Source organism: Quercus robur, chromosome 9, assembly GCF_932294415.1.
Source record: "Quercus robur chromosome 9, dhQueRobu3.1, whole genome shotgun sequence".
Classification (NCBI taxonomy): domain Eukaryota; kingdom Viridiplantae; phylum Streptophyta; class Magnoliopsida; order Fagales; family Fagaceae; genus Quercus; species Quercus robur.
In genome coordinates, this window is record NC_065542.1 from 32,591,617 (window position 1) to 32,599,364 (window position 7,748).

Below are 7,748 nucleotides of genomic sequence, written 5' to 3' on the forward strand. Positions count from 1 at the left end.
TCAAGTCTTTTACGTGGACTATTCTGATGTCCGGAACGAACACTTTGCCATCTGCAAAAGAACAAATGTTATATCAATATCCGATAACGAAAATCTACTTCAGTAAAGAGGAAAGAGAAGGAAAACGGGGGGGGGGGGGGGGGGGAAGAACGGTTAGATCAAGAGATTGGTACAAACCCACTTCATGCCGTGAAAGAGGGCAGGGGACTTCCCCGGCAAACCAGTTGCCACGCACCCGGACAAACTCCCCGGCGGAGTTCCTATTCGAATCAGGTAGGCATGATATTAGCCGTACCCGATTATCTCTAGTTTTTAGGTAAAAGTTGGAAGCTTTGTTCCCACAGAGGCTATACATATGGTTAATATCATGGTAATCTAACTGTAAATCAAAGGTGTGGTTCAACCTACTAACGCAGCTAACTACCCGGTAAAAGTTGGGGAGAAGCTGGTTGGGACACAGCCCGTAGTACCTAAGTGTGTTTATCAAAAGGGGATCCACGGAGAACCTAACCCCACCCTCTAGAATTGCCATTAAAGGAAAAAAAGCTGTACCATACCCTCGGTGGAAAGCGATTTCACTCTCGTGGCAGTAAGCCACTTCCACGTCATCGAGAATATTAAACTTGCGCCTAAAGGTGGCCAAGGCAACCGGGGCCTCCAGGAGATAAGAGTAACCCATCTATGATACTTAATGCTATGAAAGGAAACTCGAAGAAATAAGCTGAAGGAATAGGAAGGGAAAGAGAACTTACTTTGGGTTCTAAAGGAGAAAGGAACTCTGGGCTGGTGAGTAAGCGCACAAAGAAGTGGTCGGCAGAGAATATGCTCAAGAGATCAGAGGTGGAAAAAATGAAAGAATGTTCTGAAGAAAGCTATTTATAGGATCAAAAAAGGGCATGGGAACGTTTAATCAAGCAATAAATGGGCGCGATTCACGAACGACCCTGCGAATGCCAAAGATAACCAACACACGCGCCGCTTCGGTTCGCGAACCGTCAGGCAATAATGACAACTGAACCTGGCGCCACGGAACAGCGCGTCTTTTGAGAAGAGCATTAATGAGAAGCCATAACCGCATGAGTCCCTGGCCATAGGACTTTCGAGACCAAAAGGCTCGGTTGGCTCCTTGATTCTTCTCGGCAACCGGGTAAGAATCAAGGAGGGGCTAATGTACGACACCGAGGTCCCAAGACCTAGATGGGCCCTAGGCTCAGGCCTAATGGCACAACCCCATCGCCCTAAGCTTTGCTTGAAACTGTCTTCAAAGAATACGAGTTTTGGGCCTTGGCTCCTGAACTATGCTCAGCATAAAACTTCCCGAACAATCAGTGAAACCTTGTCCGGGCGTACCATAGGATGCTCGGGGAACATCACTACCGAGCAAATTCACTTGAGTTGGAACCAAGTTCCAAGGCCATAATCGTTACATTCCACTCTCACCTAAAACATCCACTTATAACAGATAATATTGGACCTTCAATTGCAGTAACAATGGCAGTAATCATGATCTCCCTACTAACTTAAAGCTATAAATATAAGAAGTTGAGGAAGAAGTGGTTCAAAAAAAAGAGAGAAAAAACAGTCATTTAGGAAGAGAGGAGGAATATTACTTTGAGTCTCTGTGCTGAGAACGACCCAAAGTAGGAAATCCTGAAGCCCACTTTATAAATAAATTGTGAGCCCAAGTGAGGTTGAGCCCAACAGTCTTATTTCAAGCTTGCACAATAGTATTTAGCACCTCAAAAAGTTATTTTATCTATTTCCCTTTCCCCTGTATGTGTGTTTGTTTCTCTAAAAAAAAAAAAAAAAAAAAAAAAAAATTATTTTATCTATTTTAATAACTCATTTTATAATACACTCAACATCAAAAGTTCTATTATTTTACCATTTCATTTAAATATTATTTTTTTATTCTTTGTTTCCAAAGGTATTTTCATTTGATCATTTGAATGTAACGAGCATATTTTTTAAAACCCGACTTTTTTTAATGAGAAATTTTTTTAATTGAACAATCATATTTTTTAAAATCCATGTTTGGAATGACTATCATATTTTTGGATATTTTTTTTCCTTCAACTACCATGTATGTCATTTATATTTTTTTTTCCTTCAACCACCATGAATGTATCTTATGCTTGATGCGTATAAGACATTTCTCTCACTGACAAATTTGTAATGACTCATATTTTTGGATATTTTTTTGTCCTTCAATAACCTTGAATGTATCTTGTGCTTGATGTGTATGAGACATTTCTCTCACTAACATGTGAGCTCACATTGGGCACAATTGAAAATTTATCAACGATCACATATCTAATCCAATTACTAAACCATCAACCTGTCAAACAGTATTTACATAAGGAACTTGCCTTTTTCGAAGTCCAAAATTTCAAATAGGAACCTGCTTGTTTCAAAATTTCAAATAGGAACTTGCTTGTTTCAAAGTCTAAAATTTACAATTTGCTAAAGTCATGCCAAATTGCAACGAAGTCCAAAGAGTTCATCAAGAGAAATCGATTCCAACCAACTGGTAACAGAGGTCACAAGAGAATTATATTCAGATGGAAGACTGGCAAGAATATAAGAGTTAATTTCATAACTCCAAGTGATTGATATGGTTGGACGTGAGTCAACATCAATTTCCCCTTGTATGATACTAGTGTAAAACAGCAAGTCTCCTTGCGAGTCCATAAGTAGATAATGTACAAAATGACACAGCCTACTTATTAAAGACATTCCTACAAGGCACCCAAATCACCAAGAGTATGAGATGATAAAAACAAGACAATCAATTGAAGCTCAGTATAAAATACAATTAGTACTATAAAATTAGAACCAATAGAAAGAGTAAATAATTAGATCCTCACTGCAGTTAATGCAGTATATCAGTATATTTGATCAAGATAACATATCAAACATAAAAACCAGGTCAAACAATTCATAATGAAAGCCTCCATCTAGAGGTTTGTGCTGTATATATGATCTGATGATCACATTATGTAGACAGTCCCAGAATGATCAACAAATGGGGACAAACATACTCCCAAGCCAGCAAACACTACATTGATTTAATCAAAATAAGTTGATCAGAGATGATTGAGCTTGTATCTTCTATAAACAGCATGAACACAGATTGATCATCAGAGATGTACATACAAATGAATATCAAGTGGTCCAGCATAAGGTAGTAGTGAATATGCTAATGATATGCTCATATACATAGTGTCCCAGTTTGTGCCATCAGGCTGTACTCTGGCTCTGTAAATTGAGGTTATTTCAACATCCAACAACAGCAACATTTGATGGACCTCAGTAAGACAGTAACCTCACAAAACAGCTGCTGGTATATGACAGTTACCCATTAATCAACATCTGCTCAGACATGTTTATATTAAGTTTTACCTCAAGGACACACGGTTCATGTCAAATGGAAGAGATAGATGAATTGCACAAATGTATTTTGTTTTTCTAGTTAATAAAGATAAAACAACAACAGTCCTTTTTTTTTTAAGCGTTTTTTCTTTTTAGCTTTTATATCAGAAAACTCAGTGTCAAATCAAGAATGTTTGTGCAAGACATTACCAAATACAAGTCAAATATTTATTTCCTAATTGAAATATAGAACAGGGGCAGCAGAGATGGGGGGAAGGTAGATGAAGAAGAAGAAACATTGCAGGCCATACTGATCATAATTACAATTTATAATGATGATAGAACTAAAATACAAACTACAATACCATACATTCAAATATCATCTGACTACCTAATCTGTGAAAAAAAATGCCTTAAAATTCATTCCAAAAGGAATCCCCTAATATCAAATTGCTAGCATATCTGTCAAGCCAAATTCTAAGATTAAGAATAAAACAAGAAAAGAGCATAAGGACCAAAGAAGCTTATATAAGTTTGAAGGGAAAAATATTACACAATATGGATAACCCAACATGAATTTTTTTGCAAAGGTAGGATAGCTATTTCAGGGTTATATGTTCATAAATATATGCATTCTCCTATATAAATGCCAGGTTGTATCCTCCCTATCCTAAACCTAAAAAATGTCTCCTAACATTCAAGGTGCATCTAATTGTGTCAATCAGTAACCAAGAAGTACCTTATAAATTTCAAATGTTAAAATTTGAAAATTGAAAATGTAGATACTTATGTATCATTTAAGAATCGAAAAGTGTCTTCAAAGTATCATATGATCATATCTGATTAGATAGAGAATGCAGCTTAGAAGTATGCTAGATAACTGAGGGCTATAATAAAATCAATCTAAATCATTCATTTGAGAGACCTTTAAGTGCGCCCTCTTGCAAAAGCAGTGTCAGCAAACAGCTAGCATCAAATCTATGTTCAGCATTGCACAGAACTTTGGATACACAACTAATCATTAAATGAATGTCATTTGGGGCCACATCATAGAGTTGCCTCAACAACCAAAGAACCTTCTATGATAAGGTCTGAGGAGTACGTCACTATCAGATCCTCAATTTTAATTTTGAAATATCATGATATATATCTTATGGAACAAACTTCTTGAAGATTCAAAATCTGGGGCCCAGGACACACCCCGCATTACCTATTTTAGCAAGCAGAACGCACCCTACCAATTGCAGTCTGTAAGTTTACATGAACTAAGTTAGTTCCTCTTGGATAAAAATATATATGAAGTCATACCATGCATTTTACACACACACACACAAGCAAAAACCAAATTTCTAAACCCCCAATTACATCAACTCAACATTGGGTACAAGTACAACCCCTGAAACACCTAATGATAATCACATCATCTATAAATATACAAAATGATCATAACAGATTCACTTACACTAAACTAAACGAAATTTAAGATTTTAAATTTCATTGTCTAACCCCACTGGGTTCTAAATTCAATTGATAATTTTCCAGTACACGCTCTGTCTACAACCAAGAATTTAAATTTTCCAGCCACAAATTCAATGAACTATAACAAGAACAAGAACAAAATCATAATATAATGCACAGATTACAACTAGACCGAAATGCTGAATTACAATACCTTTTCAAAGCTCCATAAAAGATTTGGACCAAAAATCATAGAAAGATTGACAGAGATAACTTACCTGTTTTGGAGTTGAATCGGCTAGAAGCCTTGCCCCAATCAGTGATGAACTTGAGATAGAAATACAAGACCCACAACCAAACGTCCAAACCCTAACCCAAACCAAAACCTAATAACCCATTGTTTATACCCATGGAGCTTCAGTCTGACCCAAACGGAAGCCTAATCTCTTCCCTTGAAGCTTCGGTTTTGAGATGAGAACGAAGAGCAGATGGGTTTCAAGCTTGGGTTTGGTCAGGGAGAGAAGAGCTTGGGTTTGTGATTGTGGGTTCGATCAGAGGAAGAAGAGAAGAGTTTGGGTTTTTGGGTTCGATCAGAGAGAGAAGGGAAGAGCTTCAATTTTTGGCGGAGTGGGTTGAGGGAAGGGAGGCGTGGGAGAAGGGAAGGGAGCATGGTGGCTTGGATTGAGGGAGAACCAATAGAAGAAAACACAGAGAGGAGGCGTCAGGCGTGGGAGAAGGGAGAACCTAAAAAAAATTTAAACAAAAAAAAAGGAGGGAAGAGGGGCGGAAAAGAATAGAAAGAGGGAAAAAGTTACAGCGTGTGACCTAAACAAGGAAAAGAGCACGCGTGTCTGAATAAACAAATGATAATTTTTGTTTAACACCTTACTATAGCGAGCTGCAAGCGATAGCAGCTCATTATAGTTGGGTGTCAAAAATTATAGCATATAGCATATTTGATGTAGCGTGTTTTATGTGTGTTGCTCGTTATTAATGGTATTTTTAGAATTATAGCATTTTTGATGTGAATGCTTAAAAAGAAAGAATGAAATCCTAAGTGTCATTTCTTATAAAATGGTTATATACAAAAATTACAACTTATAAACAAATGTAGTTGTCTTATAAAAAGACAAACTAAAAAATAAGAATTATTGTGATGAGGCTCCTTTTTTTTTTTTTTTTTTTAGTTTAATGTCATAATTTTTCAATTTGATTTATTTATTATTATTATTATTTTTTTATGGTTAGTGAGGTTACACAGGGTGAGATTTTTAAGAAATTAAAATTTAGAATTTCGAAAACGAGTGAATTGCCTGGTTTAGTTTGTGCTAATTAATTTTTAGGGGAAAATGTATTAAACGTGAGTGAGATATATTTAAATAGAGAGTATGTGCTAATTTTTTTTTTTTTTTTAAATTTCATTGGTAGTCTTTTGTTTTTGAATTTTGTTAAATTACAATTTTAACCCTATTTTATTTTTTTAGGAATAATGATTATCTAATTAGATTAAGGCATTTTTGACATTTTTTGAAGTCATAACTAACTTTTTGAATCTCCTTAATAAATAGAAGATTATATATATTATATAATTATTACATACCATAAACTAAAAAAATTTTAGAAAACAAATAAAACAAAACTTTTAATATTCCTAATATTATATATGTGAAATGTTATACAACTATACAACACTTTTCCCTTTGATGAGTCGAAGAATAACTAGAATCGTCATTCTCCATAATGACAATCCAAACAAAGCATTACACATTTATTGTGTGCATTGATGACAAGGAGTAACAGACGGAGCAACGGTAACAAGTGAGTTGTGCACATCAAAGCTTCCATTGGTAATGCACTCGCTATTGAACATAAATACAAAAATTCATTGACCATTAAGGGCAAGAACAACTATAAAAGAAAGAACTAACAGAATCCAAAGGTACACACAAATATTCATCCAGAAACTACCCCTAGGTCATTTTCTCTCTAGTTTTCTAATTTAATCATCAGAGTGTTTTTGGCAAACACCACACTGGTGTATCCCTCTCCCTTTCAAATTTTATTGTAGATTTCACATTGAAGACGTAATCAACTTAACTTCGTCCATTGACAAAGATGAGGATCTCAACTGCTGATTTCTTGCATCATCAACTTGGCGCTGCCTGTGGAAAGGCTAATCATTCAAGCTATTTTTCCCAAGTGACAAAAGAGACCCTCGTAGCACAAGATGGATTTCGAACAAGCCGTACAATAGATTCAAGCTCTTGTAGCTAGTGTGGAGGAGTTAACTCGCCAAAATGAAGAACAATGGAAAGTTGCTGAAACCCAGAATGGGGAACAACAGCGAACTACTAAGAACCAAAATGAAGATGAACAACCTTGAAGAATCAAAGGGAACAACAATGAGGAAGAATCAAATAGCCAGATCAACGGGAGGACAAGGGCGTCAGAAGAGAACTCATCTAGGATGGAGAACGAACTCCATAACATGAGGAGGAAAATGGATGAACTTAGGAATGCAGTGAAGGATAGAGTTGTGGAAAACCTAGACGGAATGATTCGAAGGCCGGACTCACCATTCACCACTGAGGTGTTGAATCGTCCTTTCCCACCAAAGTTTTGCCTTCCCCAACTAAAGTCGTTTAACGGTTCAAGAGATCCTTTGGACCACATCGAGTCGTTCAAAACTCTAATGCTCTTGCAGATGACCCCAGATGAAGTAAAGTGCAAGGCCTTCCTAACAACGTTGAAGGGCGTAGCCAGGGTATGGTTTGGCAAGATACCCCTAGGTACCATTGCAAACTTCGAGTAAAAGGTAGCAAGATGAAGGAGCTAGCCATAACCCTAACATGAAGAAGGAAGTACAGAGCATTGGGCATGCAACAGACAAAAAGAAGAACCTCTCGGATCGGAGGTCA

At 36.6% G+C, this 7,748-nt stretch overlaps 1 long non-coding RNA gene across 2 annotated transcripts; it reads right to left on the bottom strand.

The window, feature by feature from the left end:
• Nucleotides 1-2,218: 2,218 nt before the first annotated feature.
• On the bottom strand, nt 2,219-5,663 carry LOC126701267 (uncharacterized). Of its 2 annotated transcripts, XR_007647265.1 has the most exons (3): nt 5,109-5,642; nt 4,298-4,620; nt 2,219-2,738 (listed from the first exon to the last, which is right to left on the bottom strand). It is a non-coding gene; the product is annotated as an uncharacterized LOC126701267 (long non-coding RNA). The 2 variants fall into 2 exon arrangements; XR_007647264.1 differs by lacking the exon at nt 2,219-2,738 and having other exon boundaries at nt 3,966-4,620; nt 5,109-5,663.
• Between the last annotated feature and the right edge of the window lie 2,085 nt (nt 5,664-7,748).